The sequence below is a fragment of the Etheostoma spectabile genome, chromosome 16 (assembly GCF_008692095.1).
Source record: "Etheostoma spectabile isolate EspeVRDwgs_2016 chromosome 16, UIUC_Espe_1.0, whole genome shotgun sequence".
NCBI lineage: Eukaryota > Metazoa > Chordata > Actinopteri > Perciformes > Percidae > Etheostoma > Etheostoma spectabile.
In genome coordinates, this window is record NC_045748.1 from 17,097,441 (window position 1) to 17,118,897 (window position 21,457).

General features: G+C 38.5%; 2 long non-coding RNA genes across 2 annotated transcripts; one reads left to right on the forward strand and one right to left on the reverse strand.

The window, feature by feature from the left end:
* The first annotated feature begins 536 nt into the window (after window positions 1-536).
* Window positions 537-2,535, forward strand: LOC116704464 (uncharacterized). Its single transcript, XR_004335687.1, has 3 exons — window positions 537-672; window positions 1,195-1,340; window positions 1,968-2,535. It is a non-coding gene; the product is annotated as an uncharacterized LOC116704464 (long non-coding RNA).
* A 12,501-nt stretch (window positions 2,536-15,036) lies between these two features.
* Window positions 15,037-18,628, reverse strand: LOC116704460 (uncharacterized). The gene is made up of 3 exons (XR_004335683.1): window positions 18,618-18,628; window positions 17,642-17,646; window positions 15,037-15,211 (listed from the first exon to the last, which is right to left on the reverse strand). It is a non-coding gene; the product is annotated as an uncharacterized LOC116704460 (long non-coding RNA).
* Window positions 18,629-21,457: the final 2,829 nt, after the last annotated feature.

Sequence of the window (21,457 nt, forward strand, 5' to 3'; positions counted from 1 at the left end):
CTTTTCACACAGGTACAAAACCGATGAGCCGTCGTTAAGACCTGTCACTAATTTGTTTTTGTAAGCAGAAAATTAAGGTGGATGGGGATAGCTAACCCATTTGACTGTCTTAAAAGATGAAGGGTGAATTTATTCACTCTCCCTTAAGCACTGTTTAGGGATTCTAGGCAATATTTGATAATGGCATAGCTGAAGTGCTTGTCAAATTATGTAATCAATTCTGAGTTTTCATCCTAGGGATATGTTGACCCATATTTGTGCATAATTGTATGGCATAAAGCACAGAAAGCTGTGTTTTAAAAAGGCACCTCTGCAGGGAATGAAAAGAAAAAGGAAAGGAGACAATGAGGATTTAGAGAGAAACAAAAACGCACATTCACACACTGAATTATAACGTCAATAACCCGCTTTTTGCAGAAAGTAAATCAAATGATGCACTTCAAAGACTAACAGCCACCTTTAAAAACTCTTAGTAAGATGAATAAGGCTTTGAAAGTAACACTTATTTATTTCCTTTCTTCCTTGCCTTGAGCCTGTTTGGCCTCCTAACATGGTTGACGGGGCATAAGGAGGAGGAGGAAGGGCATCTGACTGGGCGCTGTTGCAGTCCATCGACTGTTTTCTTCTGAGGGAAAGGTCAGAGGATACAGTACGGAGGGACACCTGCTGAAGGTAATCATTAATAAGCCTGCTGTCCTGTCAGCAGCCCCTGGCTTTACCAGATGTGTACTACTGAAAAGAGGGAAATGTGGCAGGACTGTCCACACATCATTATGATACTGGCTGTCCTAAGCATACATGCAGCAATGTGTGTGTTCAGGACAAAAGAAACAAAACTGAATGTAAAATTGTCATTTTCAGATTACCTGTATGACTGAGAAACTGTATGCCACTGAGCTTCTTCAACACCCTGGCATGTCTCTAAATTAAAGGTTACCAAGACAACCCTCTTTCCTACAGTAGATGACTACCAAGGACAACTGTTAATGTTTGAAACCAGCTTCTGTTGCTGTTCAAACAGCAGGGCAGGCAGCTGCAATGGCTAAAACATTAGCTACAATTATACATGTATATATATATATATATATATATATATATATGGCAGCATAGATCCATGATTCAGTTTCTGGCTTTGTGGCCTTTCTTACCTCTTCTCCTCCCAACCTCCTGTCTCTGCCCACTATATTTCAATAGCAACTTCATGCAAATACGTCTCCTGTCCTGCAGAGGAGAAAAGGTGGGAAACCAAATTGGATCGAATGTAATTCAGTTCACCAAGCAGGGAATGAATCGATAATGCTGAGGAATGGCTTTCGAAGGACTGAGTGCCAACCTTAGAGGTAAGAGGATTCTTCTGTTTACAGCGCAACCTGGGCCTGCATGCTTATGTATTTTACAGCAGGTTAATCAAGAAACACAGTACCCACTGCTTCATTCCTGATGTCTCCTCTTGTGATTTTCACAGTGCAGCACTTCAGAAAATGTCCTGCCTGTTTGCATTCTCAAGTGTGATTGGTCTGCTTGAATGGTTTTTCCATTGACTGTAGATTTGCATTCTCATCTTTGTGTAATGTATTCACAAAATATAGCTGAGCAGACAAATTGGTATAGTTTGTATTTACTCTCAGGCCTGTCAAGCTACTTACAAGGTACAGTGTATACTTATACACCTTATACACTATCCTGCATGCCCTCAAAATGAAACTAGTTTTCTCTCACTTTCTTTTTGCCAGTCTAAAGCCCTATTGGCATGGAATTAAGCTTTTGAAATAATGTGTGTGTGTGTGTGTGTGTGTGTGTGTGTGTGTGTGCATGGTTGTTGAACAACCAAAAGCACTCTACAACATAGAGTGAGGACACTAGTGGTCTGTAGGGACCTTAGAGTCAGGCCACTGCTGCTCTTCAATACGAAGAGCCAGAAGAGGTTGGTTAGGCACCTAATATGGATTCTTTTTATTTCTTGCAAGAATTCCAGCCACCATCTACTAAGTAAGAGGATACCCTAGCAAAGCAACTGCTGGAATGCCTACAGTACAAGAGATTCCACAGCGGACATAAAAAAGGATAAACATAAAAAGCATGGCGCACCCAAGGCTTTATCATGGGTTTGGTGTTCTGTGTAATTATAATATAACAAGGACTTTTTTCTGTCAAACTACAAACTTCCTACCAATTTGCTGTCTCTTTGTTTCTTACCTCTCCTTCAAAAGTTAGGGCAAGTAAAAATGTGCTTGTTGCGCAGTGTTCTTTTACATTAAGATACACAGGATTGTCAAACAGCCATACCAGGCTCACTATTGGGCTGCAACTATTCTGCATATAATAGCCCTAACAGGGATAGATAAAGTTGTGTTAAATTGAACTGAATTGATTTTCACATGGCAAGAGGGGTCACTGAATGGTTTTATGAGTATATTAATGATTGTAATCATATGTTATGGCCTTTGCCGATGGGCAGATTTTAAATCGGTGTGCATTTCAGAGGTCCAGAGTTTCAGAGATTGTTTCAAAGGGGCCTTTAAGCTGGTGGCTCGACGTAGTAAGGCACTTTATGTTGCTTCTTTCTTAAATTTGTCTCCTATGCTTCAACCACATAGGGTTTAGCTCAACAGTGACAGCATCATTCACTTTAAATAAAGCAGGTGCACTTAGTCAGGTGGCTATAATTGTATGTCTTCAGGCTGGGAATTTTGTCTCATTGCACAGTGTAAACTCTTTTGTGGACTGTAGTTTGCCAGCTACCAGGCAATGCTACGGAAAGCGTGGATCCATTAGAAGACCATTTGCATTTTGTTTGAACAGTTCCTGGCTGTGTCTCTGCTTTATTTAGAAGGGCAGAGAGAGCAGAAGGGAGATAGGCAGTCACATAGACAGGGTGATGTACTGAGTGAGACGAAAGAGGGAGAGGGGGACACACACACATTTGCTTTTCATCTTGTGACAACCACATCTCAAAGAGAAAGAGAAGGGATGGCAAAGCAAAAGGAAAGGGAGAGCTGAAGATGCAAAGTAATAGTTCCAAAGATGTGGAATATTGCTAAAGGGATCAAGAGAGAGAGAGCGGTAGTGGAAGGTCGGTTGCAAAAAGTGAAGGGAAGCAGTGCAGAGTGACAGAGGCAAAAAAATATCAAGGTGTAGAAACAAAAGGAGGGGAAGGGAGCTACAACCTTAAACAACCTTATACAGATTAGGAATGACTGGTGGAGGAGAGGTGTAATTAAAGTTCCATTAAGCAATATTAACATTATATAAATGCCTCTGTAATTAAACTGCCTGTGTAATGTAGAAAGGTTGCTTGGGGACGACTGCCAAACCTACAGAGAATCAACACATTGCAGCTTGGAGCTAATTGTTTGGGTTGCCCAGTCCATGTTCAGACTGTATGATTGTTCTCTATTGACTCTCATCAACCCTCTATACAGTATACTATATACCAATTCCCAGCAAACAAGTTTAGACAAGCTGGGTTTTCCTTCCCAGTGTGAACTAGAAGAGAAAGTAAGCCAAACATCTGGAGATTTTTCTTGTGAGTTGGTGGACCAAACCAAAGCTTAAAGTTGAGGTGAAAAAGATTACAAAGGAATGCTTTGGCTGAATGTGTGATATGTCTGTTATTCTGAGATAAATGACCTTGAAAAGCTTGAACTATACTAGGGCTGAGTTGATGTGACACTGTTTTGAAGTCTTTTCTTTCTCTAGAGGTTAAACATTTATGAAAAATTACAACAGGCAGAAAAATAAATTGTCACACACAAGAAAGTCTAGATGAACAGAAGTACACTTGCAGGATAATTGCCTGACATCTGGTATGTGGCTCATGTGCTGGATGTCCTCACCTTCTTTTCTCTCTGTTACCATTCTCAAAATTCCTTTCACTTAGAGAAAAACAACACAAAAAGCAGCTAGCAAGCGTGGAAAATGGCACGTTTTTACACAAGTTTTGTCCCGCGACTATTTTGCAAAGCCTTCACTGCATCATGAGCTTGGCGCCCAAGACGATTGTGATTGGTTTAAAAGAAAATGCAAACAAACTAGGCCATTTCTTTCTCCTACCTCAGAATGTGTATGTGGTGTAGCCAGACCCTACTCCACATTGCTGTGGAGACAGGTCTGACAATGCGAGACTACACCGAAGATGATCTTTTTTTGACTGCACCATTATATTAAATGAAAAATATCTTGAGCATATTTTCATAAACAATTTCCTTATAATTCTGCCCCAGCCATGATTTGTTTGATACAACATGCCCTTGACTGGTTTTTAAATGTAAGTTATGTTGGTCTGAACAATGATTGGCCACTCAACGTGCATTTGTACTAATGTGAATGCATTTCTAATGACACTTATGTACTTATGATAGACTAAAAGACAGATGTACCCGGTGACTCATGTCACCATACGCAAGGAGGATTGTGTTGCCCAGAGCAACACTGTCTGCTGTTTTTCTCTTTGCCTACTGAGAGGCATCCATGACAAACAAGCATGTCCTACAGTGTGGCTGGGACTGGCTAGCTGCCCTGCTTTCATGTATCCAAGCTCAAAGTTGAGGCAAAAAAGGGATGAAGAAAAACTGAGAGAGGGGAGACTTATAAAGTTAGAGATAAAGCAAGGGAGAGAAAGAAACAAAGAAAGGGTGAAGCGTAAAAAACAAACCACACCAAAGTTCACTGGGCTACAGCGCTCACCAAACAATGGACTGGAAACAAAGGAGTTGGTCATACATTTAATCTGATGCAGCATTGGCAGTGGCCACCAGAGAGTCTGAGCATAATTAGAACTGGTTTTGGGGCACTGGTTTTCTGATAGATGGCTACTTAGAAGCCCTATACCTCCTGAATAAAAAAACCCAGGGCAGTGTCTAGGGATGTTACATCAATGCTACTCACGTAACATGCAGAAAATAGAGGTGGGTGAATGGCAGCAGGGGGGAGCCATGCTATTTGGAGTAAATCTACTGATGTACAGTGCACATAAGCAGCAGGGGCAAAAAGGAAGGCACACAAATAGAAATTACAAATGCAACACAGTAGCCAAGGAAATATGTTATATTTACATAAAAGTTTTGTCACCATTGACAATTATTGATTTTGTAGATTTCTAAGTGAAAAGTAATTTATTCAACCTCTGTAGGGAGCTTTTCTTGAACATGACATCACCACAGCCTTGTAGTTTATTATTGACTATTCATTTTTTCACACATTTTTTCAGCATTTTTTCTCCACCTTTTACTGCAGAAAATCTCTTGTTCAGAAATATGCGTAGGTCATTTTGTATGCACTGCACCTTTGAGACATAACCACAGTTATTCAGTAATATTCAATTGTGGGGACTGTAAAGGCCAATGCTAACCCTCAGTCTCTTGTCTGTAGTTCGAGGTTCATGCACATTATTTTCTAGATTTGTTGATACGGGTGCGTCTCCAAGTTACACAATTTCACTTGTTTGCTAAGCTAAACCCATCACATAAGTGGTTTATTGAACTGGAAAATGTTAAAGACCCTAAGTTAAACATTCTTTCCAGCACAAAAGGAGAGCCACTTGGACTATCTGTTATCCATTCAAATCATGGAAATTGAAATGAGCTAATCTGATCTGGGTGACTGGGTTTTAGAAGGCATGTTGGACTCTGGCTGGGAAAATTCCATCCCCAAAGAAGAAACCAACTGACCTGTGCAAGATACGCTTTGTGCACTCTAATTTTGTGCTAATTTGTCTAATCCGATGAGTTTAAAAGTATGTACCTACTAGTTGTCAATATGAAGGGAAAGTGTCTGCTCATCATATGTCAGATTAAGCAGATGGTCCTGGATTCTAATAATGTTGTGATGCTTTGGTCAACAGATCAACAGCTTGCTCTGGCTCTAAGATCAATGCATTGCTGTCCGCTGTGTGTCAGGATGTGTTAAAGTTTCAGTGTGTGTGACTTGGTGACAGCTCATAATTCAGGTCCAACAGAGGTGGCAGACTCGTGACTTTGACTGGAAGGAGCCAAACTGTTATATGAGTTTTCAGAAACAGTAATCACAAAGACTTGTTATATTTGATTCACGGGTGTTTCCACCAGGCAAAAATAAATTTACCTAGAGTATTATATTTCTTTGTTGGTATAGTTTTATATAATTTTTATATCAAGCAAAAGATTATGATTGATGATATTTGATATTTTTCATGAAGAGGAAGCTGGATTTCTCAGCCGCATATTTGGAACCGCCTTCTTGACTTGTTATATGTAGTATTGTAATGTAGAAAGAGAACGTGTCCGAATTAAGACACAAAATGAAGTTGTCTCGTATACATTATTGCTTGGCCTGTCTGTTTGCTATACAGTAGCTATGAGCAAACAGTATTTTTCTCTCCACTTCTACCTCAGTTAACCACACCGTGTCATTGATTTATCAGTTTCTCTCGATGGCATCTGGTGTTCAGTGTAGTCCAAGACATGTTGGCAAAGATAATAGCTCAACATTCTTAGCATATTGGCTCTTGAATGCTTTCAATGGCTAAAGAAAAAATGGGTGGTGATGAAAATGAATGAGTAGCACTGTCTCAACCTTGCTGTTGCATGCCCTTTCATTATGAAAACAGAAAATAACACATTGTGATTATCTATGATTTTTTAGAGAGAAACAAAAGCGTGAAAGTGATTTTTTTATGATCTAATTACTTAAAATAAGACTTGTGACTGGACCTTATGTTCGAGTAGCTCATCATTGCTTAGCATGTTCTTCTTGATATGGGTATTGCTAATGTATATGAATGTTGTTGTGCAGTAAAATATTACAGTGGAACAGTCAGAACGTTGATTTTAAGCGCCATTACCAGCTAATAAAGAACATTTGTTATGGTTTGTTAAGCAGCAAGTAATAATTATAGCTCAAACAACAGCTCATATTTGTATTGCCTTCAAACACATAATGACAAACAATTCCGTAAATGCTGCAATTGTGCATTAAAATTGCATTTCCCGTGGCCCCTTACAGTACTTCACAAAAGGACTTCAACAGCAAATTAGTAATTCATACAACTGTGTCAAAAACTGTCACTCTTTCAAAGAACTGCCAGATTGTGAATCTCTGAGCCAGGGAGTGTGTTCTTCATTTCCAAAATGACTCAAACAAGGACACAATCTGAACACAGTAGGAAAACAAAACTGATTGTTGTTTCAATTGAAAAAACAACTTTCCCATAAATAATTGAGAAACTGTAAAAATAATGAATTACATTTTTTGAATGACAATAGCATGGGATAGTATAAAGGAGAAGGCCGGGGCTTTTCCCCCATTAATAGAGGTTTACAATCACAAAAAGGTCATTCCATTGTGTCCTGGCAAGGCAGGGGCTCTTTGAAGGGAGCAATTACAGCATTCACTGCTGCCAGGGCCCTGACATATTTCTCTTCAGAGAGTGGGCTGTACACAGAGTCCATTTTGCTTTTGCCCTATTTACCATCATTCTATCATCATTCAGTCTTCACATGCTGTTCTGAGCCCTTGTTCCGACTGCTGTGGCTTCCAGTACAAAGACCTAATTACAGTAATGGCAAGGGATAAGCAGATAAACAAGCAAGCAGATGAACTGCAGGCCATGAAGGCAGTTTGATAATATGTAAACCTCCCACGTTGCTTGGATGAAATCCATCCTAACCAGCCAGTTAGCTAGTCAGGAAGATCAGCTAAGGGCTACACTAAAGTAGATTACAAATAAGCCTTAATATGGAAGAGCTCTGTGTAATTATTCTGGAGATGTCCAGTAGTCTCATCAAACATGCCATTAAAATGAAATCAAATTCCATGTCAAAATTTTTTTTTAATTAGAATGAACATGTTTGAACATCTCTATGAGTGTGAATGTGAGGTGTGTGAATGTATTCAAAGCATGTGTCGTGAGAGTAGCTCCAGGCAAGATAGCAGAACAGGGAATGGTTGACTAATGAGAACTTGTTTTTACCATCTCTGAGTGCAGCGCTTAATCGTGACTGTGCAACGTGTCTGTCGTTTAACCATGGGACCCTGTCTTCACCACGAAAGGCTTGCTGTAGATCTTGAGATGGCTGGCGGAGATCTAGGAATGTGTTGTTGTCCTTGATGCTGCATAGTCCAAGATTATTGATCCAACGGAAAACCACTCAATCATGACTGTGTACCTTCTGCAGAGCCAGCAAAAAACGCTTGCTTGAAAATTTCCCAAGGAGCAGCCCCCTTTAGGTTTTCAAACATACATTTCTTTGAAATGACAAATACGAATGTGTGCATGGGAAGCAAATAGAATGACCAGGGAAAAGAAGCTGCAGCAAATAAACATGCATGATCTAAGTGTCCAGATAATTTTAAAGATGTCTCAGCCCAACTGATGATTCTTCTTCTCAGTCCCTTTTAATAGTGAACATCATTAGGAGATGAATAACTATAATAGTGTGATGAAACATTAATTTATGGGCTTCATAACTATGGGATTAAGCATTACAATTATTATACAAAGAAAAAAATGTAAAATAAACGTTAAAAATATGACACACAGTTGCGTGGAAGAAAGACATGGTTGAGTTACTTTTACTGACGAGTAATTTTGTGTGTGCAACCAGAAAGACATCGGAGTCAAAGTTCTCAGTCTCATGTGTAATAGAAATAGCATAAAGTACAAGGAGAATAGTAAGAGGAGAGAGGCAAAGAAGTGAATTATTGAATTGCACAAAAGTACAAAGAGGGATTCGGATCTGTAGAACGTGAAATAATCAACACCAAGTTAATATTGGTGGAGGAGCATAGATATTTCGGCTTTAGCACCGTGAGTACCACCTACTGGAGTGTGGGCGAGATGAAGAGCAAGGGAAAGACGAAAGGGCCTGAGATCTGTATGCGTTGACAAATGACATCTGTAATATAAAGACAGGTGTACTGGATCTAGCAAAATTAATTAACACTGCTAACTTCTGAGAGTCTGTTTGGCAGTTAAACACATAAAACAGCGTCTCTACATTATTTATTTACAATAATTTTCCCAAAAGATATTACTTTTATGATATGTGGCTGTGACTTTAAGACCTTGTGTCAAACAAAATTAGCAACAGTTAAACAGCAGGAGCAAATCCGTGGAGTGCAATCTGAACTGTTTCTTACATTTGCTTGTACAGGTGAACATATGGAAAGAGAGCTTTCATCAGCCCTGAATTAATTAACCTGATGGGCTGACACGAGCTGAATTTTGATAACACAAGCAACAACTATTTAAGGCTGTGTCCTTCACAGCCACGGAGCAAAAGGGGATAAGGCGGCCAAGATTTTAAACATAATGACAAAAATATAAATGTCAAATCTTAATCAACACAACCACGAGTACAGCCCAACAGTAGTTTCTGACTGCAAAGCAAAAAAAAAAAAGTCTACGTCAATGTTACTTTGAGCAAGACCCTGAGATACTTAAATTTGTTTGGGGTGACAACTTTATCCCAGCTCGGCATGCCATCTTTTTCTTGCACAGTAATGTGGCATCACACTTCACACAGCTGATTTGAAACCGGAAGAAGGAACTGAGAACACACTCAACTCAGTGCCAAGAATGTGGATATGACTCTTACTTTGGTTCAACGACAACAGAGTAATAAAAACAATACAGTCAGTGACTGTAACACTAACCGTAATATTCCAGAGCTGTGGTCATATCTTTACACAGCTTCTTTGGTCTTTTGATCAACAGACCAAAAAATCTAAATATATTCAAGAAACAGCAATATGAAGCAGAGATAAGCAGCAAATCCTCACATTTGAGAAACTGCAACCTTAAGATATATGGCATTTTTTCCCTGACAACTGACTTAAACAATTCATTAATTCATCAAAATTGTTGTCCATTCACTGTCGACTAACTACTTGATTCTTAAATCCTTGAATCCTTTTAAGCACTAATTGAATTCAATGAATGCTAATCGTTTCAGCATTAGTTGAATGCATTCTTCCATACTATCCCTTCCCTTCTTTTGTTCCTTTTCATTTCCTTTGCAAAATCCAACACTATAGGACACAATCAGGGACAACTGCCATTGTCACTCTCATCACTGGCACGTAAGCCCTTGTCCGACCCCAAGGACGAGTGCACTCAATAACTGTCCCTGTCCAGACGCAGTAAGCCTGTGCCACAATCCCTTAAACCCCTGAACTCTGACATGCATGAAGCCTCCTCCTTTGGGAGATTAAATTGAAACTCTTTCCCACTAAACTCCCGATTAATTGGAATTTTTTTCTTTAACTCTGCTAATCTGCACTGTTGTGTATTGTCCTCAAGCAGTGGTAAATGATAAAATCAGGGCATAATGGTGAGACGTGACAATGCTCCCGATCAGGACCTCTTGCCAGAAAAATGATATGACTAATGCCTTGAATATGTCTCTCCAGTACCTGCTCTCACTGATGTGGCTTTTGCATCACCTTCATTCCTAACATTAAAAACTAATCCGAGAACTAAAAATGCAATGTTTGCCACTGCAGTGTACAAAGTTTAAGGCCCTTGTCGCTGCTTATTTAATTTCAGCCACTACTTTTATTTATTTATGAATTCAAGATAAATGTGTCAACTGAGTTTCTTTTGCAAGGCAATTATCTGTCATTTCTTCCTATCTGCCGCTTGTGTCCTACATACAGTTCTGTATTTACCTTTCAAAATGTCTTTATTTTCTGTTGAGTCTCAGATACCAAATTGAAGTCTCAGACAGCCTTTTCCAATAGATTAATCCAACATTAATCAATGTTATGACAGCGTAACTGGCAACAGGAATTGTGTGTGTTATGTTACAATACCTACCTACTTACCATCCTTCCTGTCTTCCTGTCTTTCTGGGATCAAAGATGCTACACTACACTTGTTTATTTTGTCTGCACACTATTGTTATCCCTTAGGTGAGCTGAGATGCTATAGACAAAATTCTCTCTGAAGTGAGAACTGGAAATATAAACTCTGGAGTTTGTGTGATGTATATTTGGAGTGTTTGCTCAACTCAAGTCACAGTGAGCAGTGCGGTCACATACCGTGTTGTACATTGGTTCCACTTTATAGGTTTTCCAGCAGAGTAAAATAATCTCTGGCTCAGCTGACCTTTACCATCAATACTATACGTTGTACCCAGAATTGAGCATTTGACTGTTCTTGTTAAATGTTTATAACTGAATTTTTGGCATCTTTACAATTATATCTTTGCTGTTGTTTTAATGGTGGAATATATTATGTATTTTATGTTACAAAACTGAGACTTGCTGTACACCCAAGTGGCCAAGAATATACACCTCCCTATGCCAAAAAAGCCCAGAGTTTTCATTACGACTGTTACAGAGGGCACCTTTTGTTCATGGTTCACCACCCCAGTATTGGTCCTAAAGTGTCATTTAGCCACAACTTGAAATGGAGCTCAGATCACAGACTCATTCCTCAGAGAGCTTTGCTGGATGTGATATTTGGCTTCAGTATCTGACATCTTATCGCTACCGCTTTTTTTGTATGTTTCTAAGAAAATATATTTTTCATCCTCCTTTTGCATAAAAATCCCATTAATTTCTCTAGTTATCACTGGATACATTTTGCAGGCATGAGATCTGAGCCAGGTTCGTCACATAATACGCATTTTATATTATGTGTCTATTAGTGTGAAGGCCAAATTCTGCTGGAAAGTGAGTGGAAGATTTGACAGGTGAAATGGCATACAATCTGTTTTAAAAATGATCAGATTTAATATAGAATGTGCATTTGGACGATATTGTGTGTTGCCTGCAAATATGTTGGTCTTTCTCTTTCATAATATTAATTTACTGCCAGTTAAGAGACAGTTGCCAGTTTACTAGATGCAAATATACTACAAACATTGGCTCTGCGTTCAAATTAAGAAGCTTATTATATATATTCAGTGCATAAAGGTGTATGTTACTGTGTGTCATGTCTGGATGACAGCTACATTGTTCTGACGTTACATCTTCAAACTGTAAATCTGTTTCACTGTATTATCACTGTCCTTAATAAAACCACAAGTCAAAACCTAAAAAAGTTTTATTTGGCTTTAAAAAAGATTATGTGTCAAGTTTAGTTCCAGAGGCCCCAGTTGTTTGTTTTATAGACTATGGTTAAGAAAAGAAAGAAACTTAGCTTATTTATTGATTAGCAACAATAGATTAATGGACAATTAGCATTTCCTTTGCAGCATCACATATTGTGACAATCCTGTCAGCTAAGATGAGTCCTGTTGGAAGTACTGGAATGCATTTATTTTACAAAGGTATCACTATCAAGCACGCATCAATGTTGAGAAGCCCCAAAGCTACTCTATATGGGGAAGAAGTCCCTCTCACAAGTTCTCACTTTGCCGTTGGAATTAAATAAAGAACAGTCAGCAGAAGAGCCAACTTTTAGATTGTATTGTATGCTATTTGTTGAATTAAATATAAAGTGCAAATAAAATACAGTACGCGGTAAGTCAAGCTAGTTGGTTAATGACTCGTCACATTTCTGGTCTAAAGCCAACTGGTCACTGGTCTTGCCTAACTCAACAGTGGACTAGTTACTTTTTTTATTTACAGATGTATGGTATATTTACTATGTCTAATCTAGGGACATGCCATATATTATTATTTTCAGTTACAACTACTGCTACTCAGAAATGCCATGGACATTAAAACTGTGCAAGTTTTTAACACACATCAGATACATTATGAATGGAGAGGCAAATGTTAGGGGTCTATGGAAATAAAACCTTGTCGTTTTGATTTTACATCGCCTAGCCTACTTTAAAAAATATGTTTTGATTGTTTTGAAAATATGAAACGAAAAAAATCTTTTTCAAAATTTTAGATTTGAGATGTGTGGTCATTTCCCATCATGCTTTGGGGGATGCAAATGGAAAGTTACCTGTGTACTAAATCGCCTCCTTTTATTAGCCTGTATTAGTTGACGTTATGGTTGTGTTGCATTAGATGTTATCGGTTCCTGTTGGCACTTTAACCAAGAAGGTACGGACTAATCAGCTGGCATGATTTTTATCCATATAACACGTCTGAAAAATGATGATTGTGAGGCAAGATTTGAAGTTATAAGAAGTGGATTTACGGAGATCGAACATACGATACCACTGGAAAGAGTAAGTTCCAATTCCAGCCTTATGTTTGTACGTTCTGTTTTGACTAAGTTGTGACTCAGAAAATATAATTTGATGCAAAAAGGCACTTACTGTAGCCACAGTCGTTTCCACAGAGTAGGCCTACAGTCGGGATCAATATAGAAGAAAACGGATCCATTTTAGTCAACAACGTTACACGCACAGTATTCCACCTAAACCTCGTCTTAACCGTGTATGGGGATAACTTGTCCACAGGTATGGTGCAGCCCTGTTGGACTGCCTGCAGGGAAGAGGCGGTGTACATCCTGTTATCCTGTTCTGAGCCCACCCTTGGCATAACTCATAAACCTCTCTGGAATATTTGGCACACTTATCATAAGATCAGATGACAACCTGACAGCGCAATGACTAGGCTGCTGACAGATGTGTAGCTAAGACCAAAGCTAGCTGCAAAGATTCTTCTGTGGGTTGATTTAATGAAATAATTTTTTAGAATTTTTTATTTTGTTACGTTGTGGAAATTCTGGAATTTAGTGAGAGTTTTATTGAGCAAAAAACTTTGTTGATCTTAGTTGAACTAACTCCTATTCAAGTTGTTTGAGTTGTGTTGCTGTATGTTTGAGTCAAATGTATTTGTGTTGTATTTTGTGCATTGTTGGGATATAGAAGTGTATTGAATATTTGCAAGTAGTTCTGCTAGTTGGAGGACATTTTGGGTTTATGATTGAAGTTCATGAATCCCATGTATGGATTTCACTCTGCTGCTAATGTCAGCTGTGTCTCGGACATGCACTCTGACTTATGGCTGTCAAATGTTGGGCAGCATGGCCTGAAGGGCTGTGTGACTAATTTGCTAATTTTAAATTTCAGTTTTGTTCAATGTAAAAAAAAACAAGCCAAAGCAAATTAGTTGTACATGTACATCGTTTTGGTAACGGTGTTGGCTCCATTTCAGGTTACCAAAAGGGACAAAAGACAGGGAAAACCGATTTGAATGATTCAAACCAACAGACTTTTGACTAATTGGATAATCAAAGAAAGCAGGAACAAATAAAGGAGCTTGGGGTGAAGCTAAGAGGGCGTTGAGAATAAAAGAGTTGAGGATGACTAAGAGCGTGTACACCGTTAGCTCTGAAGGAAATGAGAACATGTAATCTAGCTATAGTATGTAAATTTGGGGGGAAATAAAATTGATGAAAGGAATCCATTCTTACCCAAGACATATTTAGTTTCTATGACTACTCCAGTGTCATGGTGTGGGGTCTCAAACTTCTAAATAAGCCTGACACACATTTCACATGTCAACAAGCAGTACATGGTAATCACCAACACAGCCACACAAGGCCTTGCTTCAAGAGGAGTCAATATCTGTCAGCAGTAAGCATCAGCAGCCTGGAGTTCTGGCCTGGCCCCCTACGGCAGACCTGTCAGTATGCCTCAGGCATTGCGTCATTAGTGTAATCCTATTTCAGCACTCAGTTATGTTGTAACCCAATACCCACTGTTTTTGTTCACAAAGATTACTAAATGCAGTCTGTGTGCAAATCCATATCTTCATTTACCTGCAAGGGAAATATTCAAATTATAGGTTGTCTTACATTGTAAGACATGGGGCTGTAGGTCTTTTTGGGGGATTCCAAATTAATTTCCTGTAAATGTTTTAGTCTGGAAAGCACTTTGTGCTTAATACTTGAAAAGTGCTATGTTAATAATAATAATAATAATAATAATAATAATAATAATAATAGTAATGATTATTATTTTATTTACGTAGCACTTTTATATTATGCAAAAGTGCCCCATATGATGATACATATGGCTTTAAGTTATTCTCATTTATTGTTTTACCAACAGGCTGTATGCTCCAAAACCAGGCTTGCTTGGTTTTGTAAACACTGGATATCCCCCAAAATCCCCCATAAACATGACATTTCTGAAGAGCAATTTTAGAAGGGGATACAAATAATACAGCCACAATTATACTTGTAAAGGATATGTGTACACAGAGGAAAGCCTTTCTACATACTATTATTAGTACAGCATGGAGACTGTACCATTATCCTTCCTTTCAGTGTTTCTTTTGATTCAATGAAAAAGCTGACTAAACTGACCAAAATATTCTTCTTCAAAACCATTCATTTATTTTTTTAAACAAAATCAAGCCACAAAAATACCTTAAAACATAAAGACTTATTTTGAAAATAGGGCCCCATATAAAAGAAATACAATGCTTTTGTACACTTGTTAAATTAGCTGATTATAATGTAAATTAGTGAGCCACTGGTAAAACTCATCTGCTAAACTTGACAGCCACACACCTCCAAAAATATGAACTAAGCTCAACGCATTTGAGTGATCAACAATTAACATCATATTGAGCAAAACACAACCTGTAGCTCTTCAATATTAACCCTAATATCAGTTCACACACACACAACGTGTCAATGTTAGTTGTAGTGGGTGCATTTCTATCCAACAAGAACAAGCTAGATAACGTTACATTATATTACACTAACATAGGAAACTTTATTAATTACTCAGCATCCTTTCTACTTGAGGAAAAGAACAACTTCATCCAATGTTAATGTGAATAAAATAGCCTTGAACTGCCTACTTAATACATTCCACAACTAACGTTACTACCAGTATTTTCTCTCATTCTCTCCTGTGGTCTGCCGGACTTGTGTGTAAAGCAGGCAGTGAAAAATGTGTCTTAACTTTATACATACATCATTATTTATACATCATTGTTATTTACAATACAGAGCATGCTTGTTAATGATGTTTCTGGATGTGTGTGAAGGGGGGGGGGACCCTTAGATGGGGTGGGCTCCTGACCCCCCCAACCCCCCTGGGATTTACGCCTATAACCCTGACAACTGCCTACCTTCAAGAGCTTTTCACAAAAAGGCGAAAAGGCAACCGCTTCATACCCATACTGCTGTGATCAAAACCGCTTCACCTCTGCCACCACCGCTTCATTGAAATAACTGGAGGCGTTGAGTTACCGTGCGGTGGTGAGAAAGCCCCATTATGATTAATATTGTACATGATGTTGCTCAAAAATACATGGAAAGACATTTGAGAGCAAGATTAACATTTCCTGTGTACCCTATTCTACCAACCATGGATTATCCCCTGAATTTCACAAGGCAGATACTAAAAACTGCAAATGACTAAGATTCTAATGATGCCTTGTTTTCATATTTGCTTTGTCTACCTCCATTTATATGTCCTCTGTAGTTTGATCTTAGACAAATCTGGAACATAGTCAATGAAATCCTTAGGGTCTGCATTATTTTTCATGATGGGGACACTGATTAGTTTTTGTCTTGAGGTTGTTGTTGTAAAATACGGACGCTTGGTTAGGTGCATTTGGCGTTGTTGACGCTAAAAGTCTCCCTTAGCATCATATACATAAAAGCGCTTTGTCTAAAATTGCTTGGTCGGGACTTTTGATGCAGTTAGGTTAAGAAAAGGTTGTGGGTGGGCTTAAGTTTCCATGACACATGGGAAGAATGGGACGGTTGTGTTTAGGGAAAGAAGAACGGACAGTTGGGTTTAGGAAAAGAAGAACGGGACGGTTAGAAAAATAAGAAGACGGTTGTTTAGTAAAAGAAGAAAGCGACCTACACAGATTTTCGACCTTTCGTACTACTTGCTACTATAATCGTTCTTAGTGCTACGTCATCTTCTAACCCTGTGGAGCTGCTGCTCTCCCTGGTGCGTTCTACAATCATACTGAAGGGTGCTTTTTGCATTGCTTCAGATGCTGACAGGCAGTGTCCAAACGTCCATATTTTACGAGTTCGGAGTAAGAATGGGTTGGGTGTGTCGGTACCTCCAGTATATTGCAAACACATACGTAATGTCTTGCATGAGTGTCAAGATGAGAGACTGAGGAGTTTCAGTCATTTTTCATCCATGACACAAGCTCAGTCTGAAGCCTAGTCAACAAATGTGTCCTCTGGGAGTCTCTTACTTCTTTCTCTGTCTTTACCGAGCGAGACGATCTATGGCCATTGTCACTTATGTCAGAGTCAATGCTTGTTAGAACACAGTTATGAAAGACCGCCAACAGTTCACTGCATACATTTACAGTTCAAACAGTGCATAAGTCATAGGATACAAATACATTATCGACCAAAGAGTGTCTAGTGTGTTCCCTCATTGATTAAATAGTGATGTAAAATTTGATTTCACTTGTTCATTACCTGAAATGGTCAACAGACTGTCAAGTTACCACTTAGAGTCACATTGACATAGCTACATTAAGCCTGGCTAACCTGGAGTAAGGTTAAAGTCATGAAGAAATAAAAATGTGAAACACAACTCCCAACAGAACACATCTGGCAGGGAAACCTGGGGGGACGAGTGAACAAATTGTACAATCGTCATTTGCACTTTGACTGTTGACGGATTTCGAAAATTGCAAACAAGATATATTATAATGCCATTAACTACAAACAGCCTACGCAAAGTGAGACATTAATTAATCATATTGTATTAGTAAACAGGGATATAAACATTCACACACAGACACAAGAAACCTAAACTAACTCTGGACTTCCTGCTCTGTGCATCACTAAAGCTGAAGGCTATATTGCTGGGCATTGCATCTATCTTCATCAAAATATCCATTCATCTTTTAGCTTCCGTTTCAATGCCTTTTTGAAGGCAAGCTGAAAGAGATGGGCCCTGTGGTTTGAGCAGCACGTGATGTTTTTAAAGATTATTTTTGGGACTTTTTACTTTATTACATTGTAATAGACAGGAAAGAGGGCTGAGAGAGGGGATGGCACTGGCTGCAGGTCAGATTCCAACCTGGGCCCATGCCTAGGACGCAGTCTACATGGGGTGCACACTAACAGCTGAGCCCAGAGCCAGATGCTTTTAAGACAGTTGAGGTTGAGTTCTTGCGTGTTTCAGTGGATACCTTCATCACAGAGAGGAGGGTGAAAGCTGTGAGTGCAGTTGGTATGGCCTTGAGTACATAGTGATATACACTGAGATTGTTGGCTAGAGTCAGTTTTCCATCTTAAGAGAAAGTCTTGCCATCCTCTTTTACATTAGAATTTGACTGCAAAAACATTATATTCAGATTTGAAGAGTTCATTGCCTCTTACACTCAGTCAACATGTACAAGGTTATTTTTTTATGTAGCTTTTTCTATGTGTTTTGGCTTGTTATCCACATGCAAACTGCATTTGAAGTCCCTGAGTTGGATCTTTTTTTAAAACTCCTTCCAGGGTTAAAAAGTTTAGAAACTCTCCTTTTAGTCTTGATGTTTAGACAGGGAAAACTGAGGTTTTTTTTGCTTGTGACATCTAGTAACAGCTTTTATTTCAGGCTTTTGATTAGCCAACATCTTCTCTTTCTTTGCATGATTGGCCAAAATGAATTTAGGGTTTGGCATGAACAGGGTTGACAACATTCAGTTGTTTTTTTGCGTTTTCATTTCACAGACCTTCTGCAGCCTCTGGATTTGATGCAGCCATTTGAGCTTGCCACATTACTCTCCATCACATGCATTTATTCTCACATGTGATCAATAATAATAAATAATAACTATTTTCAAATAATATCAAATTTTTCAGTTGTGACAGCCTGTTCGCTTTATAAACTACAAATCCCAACACAGTATTACAGCTTACACCTGCCTTGGCATCTGAAGTGGAATCAGAAAGTACCCACAGTGTAGTAAACTAAGTCTCTGCATGCAGTTTCTCAATACATTGCAATGTATAATGCACTGTTAACACACTGCAGTCAACAAATCCATATTTCTTGCTTGTGGTTTTCTGTTTGACAGCTCCTCAAATGCTAAACCCATATTACAGATGTGTTTTAGGGTGTTGGCCTTTTAGTAGATAGCCTAAACTGTAGTGCCTGTTTTGTCATCTTGTAAGGCAAGTGTCTATAAAACAGCTTTAAGTTTTAGGAGGTTTTTTTCTATGTTGGTCTGTGTACTCTTATACCAACCATGAGTTACAGAGGCATAGTATAAATATAGAGCCGTGTGAATAGATTTTTGTAATAAAAAGCCACATTGGTAACTGTGGGAACTGTATCACCCACCAGCAATGAAGCCTTTCACCACTTCTATAAAGTCTTTATTCATTGGTTGCAGACATCACTAAAACATTTTTTGTGGAATGACATTTGCAGTAAGGCAGGCACATGACAAAGTCTTCTCTGCTGTGTGCCATGGAGTGTTATGACTTGAAGCCTGAATCATTATCTGTGCAATCACGCAACTTAATTACAACTGCTAGAGGCGGGCCCTGCATCTTTAATGTCCATCTGTCAGCCATCCTTGAACTCCATCCATCTTTTCAGTCCCTTTTCTTCATTTTCAAACCCAAGGATGAAAGAAAGCCATGATTTGAAGACAGCTGAGGGCTGTCATCCATCTGTCGTTTCTTTATCCTTACATTGCGGCGACATTGGTTGTCTTGTTTTTCAGTCTTTTGAGCGAATGATGTTCACTCTGAGCAAGAGCTGTTTTCAAAGTTGAGGTATTGTTCTTTGCTAAGGACATATGGGAACTCTGCCTCTTTGAAATGCTTTCAATCTTTATCCAGTCTCGGTGGTGACAGAGTTCGAAGGAAGTTCTTCCTCAGTACTGCTGACATTTGACAAACGTGTCTTAAGTGAAGTGCATTCTCGGGTTGGGGAAATAAAGTGGTCAAATTGGTGCCATGTTAAGATTTATCCTCAGTTGCAATGAGTTGTAGAAATCATCTCTTGTCTGTTGTATTTGGGGTAAATATGTCTATCAATTTAACATTGATTATTAGATGTTAGAACCTGGTATTAAAAAAATTAATGTGCCGCAAAAGAATGTTTTAGGCAAGTTCAAGATGTTTGCCTTGATCCATGTTGTCAGTTTTAGCTTTGAAACAGTTATTAGATTAATTGATTTGTCGGTCAAAAGAAAATTAATTGCAAAGATTTTGACAATTGTTTCATCATTTAAGTAATTTACAAGCAAAAGAAAAGTTTTTGTTTCAGTATTGTATGTCTTAGATTATTAAAATGGAATACCACTGTGCTTGGACTGTTAAAACCAATTTTTAAAGATGGCATGATAGGCTGTGGGAAACTGAGAATTTGTTTAGACTAACCTCAATATTCAATTAATAACAGTTGGCAAATGAAAATATATTTTTTTTAGTTTAGCTCTAGTCTATATTAAAAGAATTGTACCAGAAAAATGCTTACTATACAATTGTTTCTCCTAAAGCCCCAGATGTTATTGTCTTGTTTTGTCCAAATAACATTTGGTTAAATATAGGGCTGTGACAAGAACCGCATCACCGCAATACCGGCGGTGAAGTGCCACTACTGGTGTAATAACATCAACACCTTCATTACATATTTTTTAAACTTTTTGCTAGCAAGAAGTTAACAGGAGAACAGATGTGTGAAATTAAATATAATGAAAGCAAGAATCATTGTGTACTCATCGAGTGTTTTCTATCCTATATTCAAGAGATTGTGGAGAAAAAATACTTAAATTGCTTGTCACTTCAGCTTTGCACAAGAGGATGGACAGTCCATTGATTAGGCTGGGGGATTCCTTTTGTGTGTCAGATTATTACAAATTATTTCTACAGGTAAAGTTTAATATAATACACAGTAGGGAAGGCGAGGACATTTCACTTTCTTTTAACACTGCACTTTAGCCTAGCAGCGTTTCCTTCTGTTTAGCTTAATCCTGGCAAAATCGCACGGTTACATTTCAGTTTATACTGGGAGAGAGAGAGAGAGCAACAAGTTAGCAGACTGCCGAGTTGCCCTCTTTGCTCTTTGTCTGCTCAGCTGCTGCGAAGCGTCTGCACTCTGCATTGTTGGCAAACTTTTTTTTGTATTTTTTACTTAATAACAATAGAGCGTTCTGAACTGTCTGTGTGAATAGATCAGCGGAGAGGAGAGAAAGCAGTGTGGCCGTATATGACAACAAAACACAGTGAAGACTCCCATTGAGAAAGTTATTCAGAGCAGCACCTATGCGCAGAGTTGGGAAGGATACTTTCAAAACGTATTCCGTTACAGAATGCCCAAAAATGTAATTTGTAATGTATTCTGTTACGTTACTCAATCTGAGTAATTTTTTTCTGAATATTTGGATTACTTCCACAATGAATTACATTTTACAAGTGTAGGAATGTGGCCTTCAAATACTGCTTACTAATCATGCCTATTCTGGTGTGTTCTTCTGTTCCAACTGGCTGAAACAATCCAATAGATTTTTGTATTTGTAGTGTATTTGTATTTTGTAGTACAAAAATCTAACTGCAGTTACTACCACAAGCTAATTCTAGCTAACGTTAGCTAGCATGTCAAACAGGGCTAGTCAGCCT